The sequence below is a fragment of the Agelaius phoeniceus genome, chromosome 1 (assembly GCF_051311805.1).
Source record: "Agelaius phoeniceus isolate bAgePho1 chromosome 1, bAgePho1.hap1, whole genome shotgun sequence".
NCBI classification, from domain to species: Eukaryota; Metazoa; Chordata; class Aves; order Passeriformes; family Icteridae; genus Agelaius; species Agelaius phoeniceus.
Window position 1 is genome coordinate 43,283,543 of NC_135265.1, and position 12,721 is coordinate 43,296,263.

The window sequence follows — 12,721 nt, forward strand, 5'->3', positions numbered from 1 at the left end:
TTTGAAGCTCCAAGTAGCAATTATAGGCTGGTGACAAGATAAATTTCACAACCTGTTGTCATTCATCATTTTTCAATTGGCTAGATCAGAAAATAAGTGACTTGTGTTTGAACTTTAAAGGTTTTTAGTTTATATAGTACTGGTAGAAAGCATAGTAGAGGTATTTCTGAGTGGGTTGGGAGGAAGCCTGTTTGTAGGCAGAGGTGGGATTGCCCTGCAAAGGCACATCCAGGTGTGGCTCTGAACACAGACTCGCCCCCTTCTCTCTCAAAGCTGTCCTGGTTATACTGGGCCTCAAAGTTGGAAGTCACTCTTGAAAAGGCAAAGGCTTTCTTCCATGGGAATCTGGATCTCAAGATGACTGTCCTCAGAGGACTCTTGCTGAGGAAGAAGCTGGAAAGCATTTACTTGCCTCTGGTCACTCCTGTGAGTCCTTGATGCTCCTTCCCGGACTGGGGACTGCGAGTGCCCTTCTGTGGCAGTCGAGAGAGAGAGCATATTAAGCTGACCAGGCCTGCAGAACCTAAATGTGGGGACCACTGTTGTGTACTCCAGTCTTCTTCCATGCTTTTAAAGTATCAGATAAGGAGACTTGGAAATGATCCCACTCCTGTGATAGGGGAGGGATTGGATATGCAAGGGTCAGTGTAAAGATGCAGCAGCTCTCTATGGTGGTGGTGATCTGTGTTGGATGGAGCACTGTTCTCATACTGCTCAAGCACCAGCTCGGCTATTTTCAGCAGAAGTGGACTTTGAAAGAGACCCCATAGATGGAATATGGCCAAATCCTCTGCCTGTAACATGTTTGATAGCCCTGCAGGGTGGCAAAGCTGGTCTTCAGTCCTTAAATGCATTAAATTAACTGCAGGCAGGCTTGCTGAGGAAAGGGTAATGAAGCGGGTCCAAAATGGGCCGTGTGCGCTCAAGCACATGCAGTGGGCTTAATGCTCTAGGCAGCACTGCCACAGGCACGTGGCTCTGGAGCAGCCAGGTCAGGAGCACACTGGGCTGTTTGTTAAATGTATTGCAGACCACAGGTGCAGCCAAAATCACTTAGCCAGGCATCAAAGAGAAAGGCAGGAGGGAGAGCAATCCCATCAGGAGAAACTTGTGAGAGGAGCTGGATGCAGTCTGGCATAATGCTGGCTTGTGGAGGATGTGTTCCAGTCAGCACCCTCTCAGGACCTGCCTAGCCCACTGTAGGAAAAATTTCAGCTTCTGGTAATTGAGATGAGAATTTCAACACATGGATTGTGTAGTTTCAGGTAGAGGCAGCAACTGAACAGGTCTGCAGCGTGACTGACGTCGTGCAGTCTTCATCTTTACTTCATGGGATGAAGAGGTGGGAGGGTGGAGATTATTTGAAGCACCTGGATAGAGACAGAACATAATTTTTCAGAGTTCCTTTGTCTGGAGGAATACACAGCCCATATATAATTCAGAAATGTTAAAAAGTAGAGCACTGTTGTCTTTAAAAATCAGTGAGCACCCAAGTCTGGTCTGTTTGTTTAAAATCTTGTGCTATGTCTAAAATGAACCAGAAAGTGTGTACAAAAACTAAGCCCTTCATAAACTCAGAATAATGTGTATTTTCCACATTTAGGCTGAAATACCTGGAGCTGCACGTGGATTTATTCTTGTCAATTCTTCTGAAATGACATTTAATAGAGACGTTCTTTTCAGATTGATCTGTAAACAGACTTTTTTGTTTGTTTCTTTTGTAGTAAATCTTGCTTCCCTCACTTTTTTTTTTTTTTTGCTTCTTCAAGACTTTTCTTCCTTCTTCTGATTTAAACCTGATGATGTTATGCTATAGTTAAATTATCTGAGAGGGAGAGTGATATCAGCCTCCTCCACCTTGTAGTAAAAAAATCTGTATTTTTGTTTTCTGCAGTGTATTGAGAGCAAGATAAACGAGCAGGGTGTTGCCACCCTTTATCACAGTCAGAATGATAAATGTCATGTCATGGAAAGCTTAAAGATGTGTAAGAATGCAAATCCTTGGCCCACAAGGAGATATGTTTGAGAGTGCAGATCCAGCCAGGAGTTAAGCACATCCTTAAATCTAAGCAGAAGCATTGCTTCCATTGGGTGTATATATCTGGCACCACGCTGTGTGGGGTAAGCAAAGCTCATTCTGTGAAAGGAGATCTGACTTGTTTTAGTGGCTTGAAGTGGGATAAGAAGATGAGCCTTTTCCTGTCCCCTTGAAGAGCAGTCTGAGGGTAGTGCAGGTTTAACTGTTCTGTGTTACTGTCACACAACAGTGTGAACTGATGTAATGGAGATGCTGATTGTTTGCTACCTTACAGTGCATCCATCCCTCCACTTCTCCTCACTTTTCACCCTCTGCCCATGTCTGCTAACCATGAGCAGAGAGCCTTGTTTGTAGCAGGCAATACAGCACCACAGCACCTCAGCTTACAAGGTGGAAGCACTAGAAGGGACTGAGGATGTTACATGGGAGTGCAGGACTTTTCCTCCCTCACAAACAGGGAAATATGTAGAAATTTTCAATAATTCCCAACTCAGCCAGGAAGGTCAATGGCATCAGGGACAGCATCACCACCTGGGCAAGGGAGGAGATTGTCCTGCCCTGCTCTGCTCTGCTCTGCACTGGGGCAGCCTCACCTCCAGTGCTGGGGGCAGTTTTGGGAGCCACAATGTAAAGAAGACATTTAACTATTAGAGAGTGTCCAGAGGAGGGCAGAAAGGATGGTGAAGGGTCTGGAGGGGAAGCGTGGTGAGGAGTGGCTGAGGTTACTGGGTTTGTTCAGCCTGGAGGAGACTGAGGGGAGACCTCATTGTGGTCTTCAGCATCCTCAGCAGGGGAAGAGGAGGGGCAGGTCCTGATCTCTTCACTCTCATGACCAGTGACAGGACTCAAGGAAATGGCAGGAAGCTGAGTCAGAGAGTGTTTAGTTTGGATATCAGGAAAAAGTTTTTCACCCAAACAGTGGCTGAACACTGGGAGAGGCTCCCCAGGGAAGTGGTCACAGTACCAAGCCTGACAGAGTTCAGGAAGCATTTGGACAATGCTCTGGGACATATGGTGATTCTTGAGATGTTCCACATGGGACCAGCAGTTGGACTCGATCCTGATGGGTCCCTTCCCTTAGCGTATTTTATGATTCTATGATCTTTTCTCTATCTGGTTCTTTTTCTGGTTGTCCTTTAGTAGAAGTACTCTTTTTGGCTCTGTTTTCTTTCCTCCCCTGTAGTTCATTTTCCTGCCATGTTTCTTTCTTCTTTTTATTTGATGTCATGTGTGCTTTCTGAGGATGCAGTGTATTCTCTGCTCTGGTGGCTGTCCACATATTCCTGGTAGTGTGAAGTCATCTATGTCTTTCCTCATGGATTTGAGCTAGTTTTCTAACTGGGAAGTGATATATCATTTTTGTGTACAGATGGAAATGTTTTTATTTGGGTTTTTTTTTGGTACTGAATTAGATGTCATCCCTCTTGCATCCTTGAGACTCTAAAAGAGGGATGGAGGCTGAGTTTTCCTGATGCACTGATTTTACAGCATCAGTCTCACTGAATTACCACTAGCTGATCCAACAGCATTGCAGCTGGCACCAACATTCCCACAATCTTCTCCTGTGTTTTAAGTGATTTTGTTTACTTCATAGAGTGCAATGAGGTCTCGAGCTCATGACTGGAAATTTCTTGGTGTTTTATTGATAAATACAGATTAAAAAGATAATCTTCCTGTCTGGTCTTTTTTTTTTTTCCCTAGAGCAGTCTTTGAAGGTTGCACCTTCTTCTGTTGTACATCCTTTGTCCAAGTGTGTCTTTTTTTTGTCTATTCCCCTCCTACTTGTTTCTTCTCTTCCTTCCCTTTATTTTATTCCTAGGTCTTCTTTATTCTTTTGGGTTGTTTTGTTTAGGTTTGAGAAGAGACACACCTGAGTTTAAGTATAGTTGGCTATTCGGAATTAACCTGGAAGTTTTCCTTACAACTGCCATGTAAGCAAAGAGCTCAGTAATTTGCCCCTTCATCTCTTCAAGCTTTTTCCAATGTCAGCTGAAAAGTTTCACAAACTTTTGCCATCCTGCCTCCAGCTTTCATTGCCTTTTGACCATCTTGTGCTCCAAAGCTTGCTTTGTCATACCTGTGAGAGGCCGTGCTGCACAATTCTCACATCCAAACCAACTGATGTTTCCCTTTTCCATTGTAAAATGTTTCACCTTTTCCTTTCAAAACACAATGCAAGTGTTCTCCTCTCCTCTGGCCTTTGACTCTGCCTTATAAAACTGCAGCAGAGATCTAGGTACTCACTGGCAGCTGGATTTCTCTGCTCACTTGCATCCAGGAGCCCCTTCTTCAGCTGCTAGATGTTCTGAAGGCCACATGTGTATAAAAAGGGGACAAGGGCTCATTTTGATATTAAATAAGGATTTCTTGGTTCTAGTGTGGAGGTGGCTTGGGATTAAAGATGAGAGGAATAAGAGTTTGTTTGATACCAAAAGGGGTTTCTCGTATTTCTGAAATAATGGCTTTTGTACCACACAGCTTACTTGCCAAAGTTCAGCTGAGAAAATGTTATTATCAGTGAAAAGAGATCATGTGTTTTCAGTTGCAAAGATTTCTTTGTATATGGTGTTAATTGCCTTTCCATATTTTTTACTGTTTTACCTTAACAATTTGATTATACATGTGTTTTTGCTCTCGAGAGACAGTGGGTGTGATACAATCTCTGTTTTAAACTGTTACCATGTAATTAGCAGGGAGGGATGTCTCTAAAGTCTGATCTGCTGGCTGCTTTGCTGCTCAAGAAGCAAAGAGCAGCTGAATTATGGGATTTGAGTCCTTGACTGGAAGTCCTTGTTGTGTAAATTTGGCACAGGCTGCTTCTGTTTCAGAGAACTAACTCTTTCATCAGCTCAGAGTTGTGTATTAGGACCATGCTTTAATGACATCAAGAAATTGTTATGGGTTTCCTGGTTATGCTCTATGTATGAAGAGGGCTTGCACACAGATCTTTCTTATGCACTAGTTATGTTCTCTGATAGTAAACCATACAGGCTTTTAAAGATCCTTCTTGTGAAGTCTTATAGGTTTTACTGAAAAGTAATCTTTGCTCTCCCTTCTCAGAGCTTCTAAGCCAGAATGGGATGTTTCTGCTACATTCTTCTCAAAGCTATGCTGTGAGTTTTTAATATCTTTTGGTACTAAAAATTCACCCATTCTATTTTAGGGATCAATTTTGTATACTCTTCACTGAATAACACTATTGGCAGTTCAGTTCTCTTCACTGGTGTACTAATGTGAATGTTTTATTCTAGGAGTGGTACTCAGCTGAGAGTTTAGACCTTGGTTTCTTTAAGCTCAGAGACTCATCTGCAGTTTTAAGCTGTATGTGACTTTTGAATCACAGGTGACCAATGAAATACTTAAGCACAGTGAATGTAGCATACCTTGGAAATGCCTTGAAAGAATTTGAAATCAACTGCCTCTGTCCCTTCCTCTCTCCAAGGGAAAAAAACCCTTCTGAGTTTGTGTGTAGGGACTGCAGTCCCCCTGTGCAGTCAGTGGTTCCCTGGATGTGGTGGGGTTTTTCATGTGCTTCTGGCAAGCAGGCAGCCAGGTGTAGTTACAGAGTGACCACAGTCCATGACACAGACGCTCATTGCTATGCCTTTGATGCATTGGAAATGAGTGATTCGTGAATTGCTTCGTGTCTTAGTTTGCTGTTGTTTTCCCCTCTCCCAGCTGGCCACATGTAATGTAAATTGAGTGGGATGGTGGTGGATTGTGAATTGAAATCCCCTTGCACTGGAAAATTAGTTTCCCTGAGCAGATGAGGCTTTCATCTGTGGATATGTGGACAAAAAGCTCTCTCCAGAAAGGTGTGTGACAGCACTTTCATGACCTCTTTTTTTGCACTGACTCGACCATATCATAAACTCACTTTTGTGAGCCAAACCAGACTCAGGCTGTTCCTGCTGTTGTCATTTATTTCAATTTTAATTTCACTATATTCCTGCTTACCTTTCACAACGGCTAGGAGGAGTGGTGGGAGGGAAGAGGAGGAGCAGTGAAAAATAAAAAGGTTCACAAAGATTAATTTGCTGTGTAATTTTCTCCTTTAGAAGGAGGGAGAGACACACCTGGGAAAATAGGCTATCAGACCTCTAAGCACACAGATGAAATACTGCCCTTTCTAGCAGACACTGGTGTGTTGCACTGAGGCAGTTCACTTACTCAGCACTAAAACTATACGACCAGATTCATTTTGAGGAGGCATGATGTGGTTTTTTCTGTGTGTCTGCATTTTTACTGCCTTTAGCTAAGTTAGGACCCTTGGTGCTTATCACTTTTTAATGATTTGTTCTTACCTCTGCTCCTTGCTTCTGGCTGTTTGTTCTTTACTACTTAGGTTGTTATTCATGTTCATGTAGAGACCTGAGAGTTAATAGAAAATAAAGATTGGAGTTGCTCTCACCTTCTCTTCTCCTGTAAGGTTGCCTGGGACAGTTCCACAGACATTTATATAAGGCTTTGCAGCATCTCGGCTTCTGACTCTGTTATGGTTGTGTCAAAGTATAAAGCTAAAGCTAGGAAGCCAGCAGCTCATTGAAATTAACTTCTTTGGATTTATAAAATCATTGATTAGTCATCTTTTAATGTGGGTATGAACATAGAAGAAAGACATAGTCTCTGTCTTAATTGTAATCTTTTATATTAATTTTGGAATAGTCATACATATGTATTATATACAAATATATATATACACTTAGCACAGAGGTCACAAGGTTATATTATACACAAAGTTCTGTAATCCTTGCTTAATTTATGTGCATGTATTGTCCCCCTGGAACACAGGACTCTTGTGGGCATGCTTATTTTTAAGCATTAAGTATATTAAAAGAGGGGTTTTATTTCAGTGTATTTTGGGGTTTAATTTGGTTCATCACCTCGATGGTAAAGAAATGGTGGTTATTTTGTATAACTATAGGTCACTCAGCATGATGGTTGTTTCCTAGTCAGTCTTCAGTTCCTGACTTCTGTGTTTTCTCATATTACATACTTGCTGCAGTAACACAGGTGCAGATTTGGGGCTTCATAGTTGCAAGAGAAGCTTTTGTGCTGTAGCTTTAATCCCTTTGCCTGGAAGGAAGGGTTGGCTACCTCAGCAGATTGTTCCTGTCAGCCTCCAGGTTAGATTATGAGCACATCATTCTGCCACAGAAGGGGTGAAGCAGGATGAGCCAAGGCAGGAAGGTTCTAAATGTCCTCTATCTCTGACCTCTCTCTCCACACTCAGGATAGGATTCACTGCCTATGACCAATACATTTGTATATTTTAGTCTTGGCTTCAAGGTCACCAGACCTTCCTCTTTGAGGCTGCAGGGTGTGGCAGCTCTTATGTCCTTACTGTGGCTCATCTTGGGGATGCTTTGCTACTGAGAGGGTTCAGCCCTGCTCCAGCCCTCCCTGTGCTTGGTGGCTTCTCTGGGGATGGCTGCATCAATGCCAGCAGAAGCCTAGGGATGGAAAAGCACATCCTGATGTAGGAAGCTGTCTGGAGAGCCCTTGATGTCTTGAAATACTCTGTAAAGTAGCTGAAAGACCACTCTATTCTTGGCTTTGCAAATTCCAGCACATGGATCCAGAGCTGTACAAAATGAATGAGGGCAGATGTTTTTAACTGGAGCTGCCTTGAACAGCCGTTGCTTTATTGGGCTGATGTTGCTTCTCTCTCAGTAACAGTCAGGTTACACTTCAGTTACTTGAAGAGATTCTCATTGCCAAAGACTTGACTCAGCATTTGATGCAACAGAGGCAGCAGATATTGCTGGTAGGAAGGAAGGGAACAGAAATGAGCTGCTGTGGCAGGGTTGGGTAAGGAATCTCCCATCATGGAAGGGCCACAGGTGAACAGCAACTGTGTCAGTAGTTTTGCAGGTGTTCCTCTTTCAACAGATACTTCCTGCTTTTTCTCTGAAACTTTCACCTTCTTGCGTGTATTGAATGTCATATTGTTTATTTATGGGGGTGTTAAAAACTCCACAGAAGTGGGTCACAAGGAGACCCACTTTTCATTGTAGAGAAATAATACTTTGATTTATTGGTGGAAAAAAATGGGGCAAAAATTAACCACCTTGGTTTTTATTACTATTCAGATAAATACAACAGCAAGTCTAATACAAAAATTTCCCATCATGTCAAGCTTGGACTTCTTCCTCTTGCTGCTGTGCCCTTGATAAATATGCCTAAATTCAATAGTCTTTCCATGAATTTTCAAGCTGCTGAGGGCATGAAGAGGCTCTTCTTAGGTATTGAACTGTAAATGGTTGCATATGACACCTGGAGGAGTTGAAATGGGCTTTTACAATTAATTCAGTGTATTCATCACACTTCCCCTGTTGTGTGCAGCGGTTCATGTTGAAGCTGAGAAAGATGATTCATTTGCTTTCTTCTCCCTCCTGTCAGTAGCAGGAGTAGCCCTCAGAGCAACAGTAAATGCCTGGCCTGCAGCCATGTGTTGATACTTCTCTTCTGGGCCTTCTGAAGATACTGTAATCAGATGAGGGACAAGGTAAGAATTCTTTTCCCTGGGGGAAATCAGACTGAGATTTTTATCAAAACCCAGTTGTTAGGATATTTTTTTTAATTGGCCAGCAGATATTTTTCATTTGTATGGCTTATGGTGTCAGGAAACACAGCTTTGATTTTTTTTTTACCTCCTGTCTAGGTTATTTTATGATTTGTGAGACCTAATGCTTTGTTCTAAAATTTCATGTGACTGTCAGCACCCTGGGATATGCCCCCCACTCAAAACATGGATGTTTTGTGCTCCCTTAGCATCAGTCTAACAGGTTACACTACAGGGAGAGTATCCTGTGATACTGTGCTCCTACCTGTTGTTAATATTACACTGCTGACCTAGGAGTAGGGTTGGGCTGTATGCTGGCTGCATCCTTTAAGACATGAGGAGGATGTGTTGTACAGGTGTGGCTGAAGGGGGCGTTGGAGGCAAAACAATCAGTTTGCAATTATGGGACTCAAAATGGCAGTAAACCTTTTTATTTCCCCTGATTTGATTTAGATTCTCCTTTAGCTTGGCTCTGAACTATTTTCCTGTCATGCTGCTGTTCTAGCTACTTCCAGGCATTTGTCAGAGACTGGCTAATTGAAGCACATGCTCCAGCTTGGATCGAAACTGCTGTTTTGATCCAGACTGTAGATGCTATTACTGCTTCCTTGTGGAGTTCTTTCCATGAAGTACTAGGACTTTGGTTTGTAGGTTTGGATTCTCAAGGTTTTTAAGAAAGTACAAAGTCTCTGAACATAGAAAAAGTGGAAGGTTAAAACAAAGGCAGCTTCAGGCAGCAGTCCTATCATAGAATATTCTGAGTTGGAAGGCACCCATGAAGACCATCCAAGTCCTGGGCCTCGATCCTTGAAGCCCTCCTGTAATCCTCCTTGTGAACCAAAATGTCCTCATCAGTTCTGGAACAGCTGCAGCCCACTTGCAAAGCAGGTGCATAGTCCAGTGAAGGCAATTAAATTCTTGGACATCTTAAGCCCTGTCCTTTGACTACTTCGACACAGTTGTTATCTGTTCACCCCTATAGATCTGTCTAAGTGCCTGTTGGTGTTTTGTATTTCTATTATGTCTCTTCCATAACTTGGCACCCCTATTATGTTCACATTCAGGGGTGTTTTTTCTTTCAATAGGTGTATTTTGCTGTGATATTAACATCTTAATTTCCTAAGACATCTGTGAGACTTGCTGGTTATGACTACCCTGTTTGTCTCAATAGACAGGAGAAGAGGCTCTCTTCCTCCAAAATTCCCAGGACAAGTAACTCTGACATGGCCTCCAACTTGAAGCTAAGTTGTGGGTCCAGGAGGGGTTTCCCAGCTATGCAGGAGACCCCTGGACTTTCTGCACAGCAAGTGCAGTGGGAATAGAAGTTGAGAGGGAAGGGAAGGTGTGTGGGGAACAGAGTGTGTCAGGCTTGTGGCTACTCCTCCAGCAGCTCTTTGAGAGCAACAGTGACAGAGCTGGTAACATATTCCTCTTTGTCCTTTACCATGTTTACTCTGTCACCTGTGGTCTTAGAGGCCCCAGCTTCTGTCTTGAGCCCTGGAGCCCATGAGTACAACCTTGGAATACACAAGAGGTTTTGATTGTTGGTAGTTTTTTGACAGGAAGCTGCTCTCATATTAATGGATGCTGGTGTGGTGCATCCCAGCCAGATCCCATTGACAGGCTCAGTCTTTTTGTCTGTAAAATGGGAGATGTCTGTCTTCAGGTGAGGTTGTGGCTGAATATTGAAGTGTCATCTGAGAGAGGGCAGATGATCTTCCTGCTGCCTGGGCAAAACCAGTGAACAAATAGCAACTGTGGGCAACACCAGGCTGAGGCTGTACCCAGGGATCTCACAGGCAATGTTTTACCCTTGGTTTCTCACGTCAGTCTTGCTGAACATCATTGACTTACCAAACTGCTTTTATGAGCATGAATTATCTCAAATTCCCTTGCAGACTCACTGGCACTAATTACATTTGCAGGTGCACAGTTGGCAAAGCTGTAGGAGAGGGAATTGATTTATCTCTGTCACCCTGCTGACCTGTCATTACTGATGGCCAAATAGGAACTTGAAAGAGCACAAGTGGCACCTAACTTGAATCAGAACAGCTACCAAAGCCATTTCCTGCCTTGGGAACTGGCAGGTGACTCTCCCACACCTTTCTTCCCCACACACACTGCATACAGCTGCAGGAGCAGGCCAGTGTGTCCCTGCAATGCTGCTAGGGTGGTTCCTAATAGGGATGGAGGGGTTTATCAGAGTGAGTAGTTTAGCATATGACAAGTTCAGATAGCAGGCAAGTATATGTTTTATATGTATAAAACATGCTTACATCTGCAGAAGAGAATAAATATCTATGAATTTGTCTGGTTGATGTCAAGACATGTAACCTCTGTGTGTGTGTGCATGTAAAATATGTTTGATCATACTTCAACCTTTTTAAAACTAATATTTATGTAAAACTTGCATCCTACATCTCTTAAGCCTGGGATCATGTCATTCTTGAAGCACTTGAGCAAAGGGTAGTTTAGCTTCTGAGATATTCTTCTGAAAAATACCTTTTACCATATCAAAGTATATTCTTGCTTAGGAATTTTCAATATTTGGCTGAAGTCCTCATCCTTTTGGCATGAGTTTTAATTTTAGCTTCTACAGAATCAAAATGTCATCCTCTCTGTGTGAAGTCCCAATCTTGGTGTCCAGAAACCAAATGCTTCCTTTGTGTCCTTTTTGTATTTGTCAGTACAAAGACTTTTTTTGTTAGTTCAGGCATAATTTTTTTTGTGTGCTCTCAAACTGAAATGCACTTTTGGTTCAAAAGCACTGCAAGAGGAATAATTTCTTATAGAGAGTCCTTCTGGGACTATAAATAATAAATGCTGTGACTCAGAGTGATGCAGGCACCCCTGCAACATATATGTGCACTGAAAAGATTCAGTAAATAATGATTTACCTGCTCTTTGTCAGCCCTAAACCAAGAGGGATCTATTCAGACTTTCTTGCTAGCTAGATAAGTTTTGTTTGTGCTGTACTGCTTTTTAGGAGTTCTAAAATGTGGTGCTGTTATTGAAGACTGCAACTTTATGAGGGGTATTAAATAATTCATCAAATTCTTAGTTCTGAGCCAAGATCTCCTATTCAAACCTTACCAGCTTGTAGTAGGTGCTGACTGTGAAGAGCTTGGGACTGCCACACTTAGTGCCTTATGGTGCAATAGAAATGGACAGTTATTATTCCAGTTACTGGAATTATTAGATTATGGTTCCTCCCCCGCCCCTTAATGATGCAGTTTTGTACTTTGTGGTGTGGCAGGTTGACAAACAGGACCCTCTTCAGGACTGGGTTTAAACTCTCTTCCCTATGCATTGTGATAAATTGTACCTAAGAAATCCTTTAATATAACTCATTCCAGGGGCAGAGAATAAGTTTATTCATAAAAGACCAGTCTGTATATGTTGTCCTTTCTTCTCCAGTAAAATAAAAGCTTTTCTAAGAGAGAGAGAGAGACCAACATGGTGTGTCTGGGTTATCAGGGTTCCTACTGATACAGTCACTAGCCAAGATCTGTGGGGTCAGTGGAAAGGCTCCCGTTAGCATCAGTGGGAGGTAGGTCGCGCTGTGGAGCTTTCTGAAGTGCAGAAAGCACAAAGTTAAGATGTGTTTTCTCAAGTGAGGTCAGCTCCAAATCTAACTCCACTCCTAGAGTTACAAAATTCAGAGGAAAAATATCGGACTTGTTCCGCACAAGGCAACATCTTTGTATTCAGAGGCGCAACGGGACAATGAGATGGTCTTAAAAAGAGAAGGGTGACTTTAGATTTCCTTAGTCCCAATAGGACAGGCTGAGGGCACTGGATGGGCTCGCTTCTCTTTGCTCTTTTCTATTATTTATTTCCCCCAGGCACATGTGACTGAGCAATGTCTCTCTGAGATCCTCTCAGGACAGGCATAGGTTCATGCTGTGGTTTGAAGTGCACCTTGAGCATGTAGGAGGAGGTATTAAGAGAACTTTCCTTCTTTTTCATCCTTCTTATTTTACCTGTTAGGTCTTTAGGGAAAATCCTCACAGACAGATATTGAACAAGATGTGTCCTGCAAGTATACAATCAACAGGTTTGCAGAGCCTCCTGTGTTTGCTTGTGGTCTGCCTGCAGGAGTGTCCCTGCAGGGCTGG

General features: G+C 42.7%; 1 protein-coding gene across 6 annotated transcripts in view; it reads left to right on the plus strand.

Annotated features, from left to right (window-relative positions):
• The window catches only part of POMGNT2 (protein O-linked mannose N-acetylglucosaminyltransferase 2 (beta 1,4-)), a 31,925-nt gene that overhangs the window by 7,772 nt on the left and 11,432 nt on the right, over window positions 1–12,721 (plus strand). For 2 of the 6 annotated variants that reach the window (XM_077177327.1, XM_077177295.1), the window contains one exon: window positions 8,441–8,546. The exons of the other annotated variants lie outside the window; for them this stretch is intronic. The gene's annotated coding sequence lies outside the window, so the exon portion shown is untranslated. Of the gene's footprint in view, window positions 1–8,440; window positions 8,547–12,721 lie in introns of those variants that run through there. 6 annotated transcript variants of the gene reach the window in all.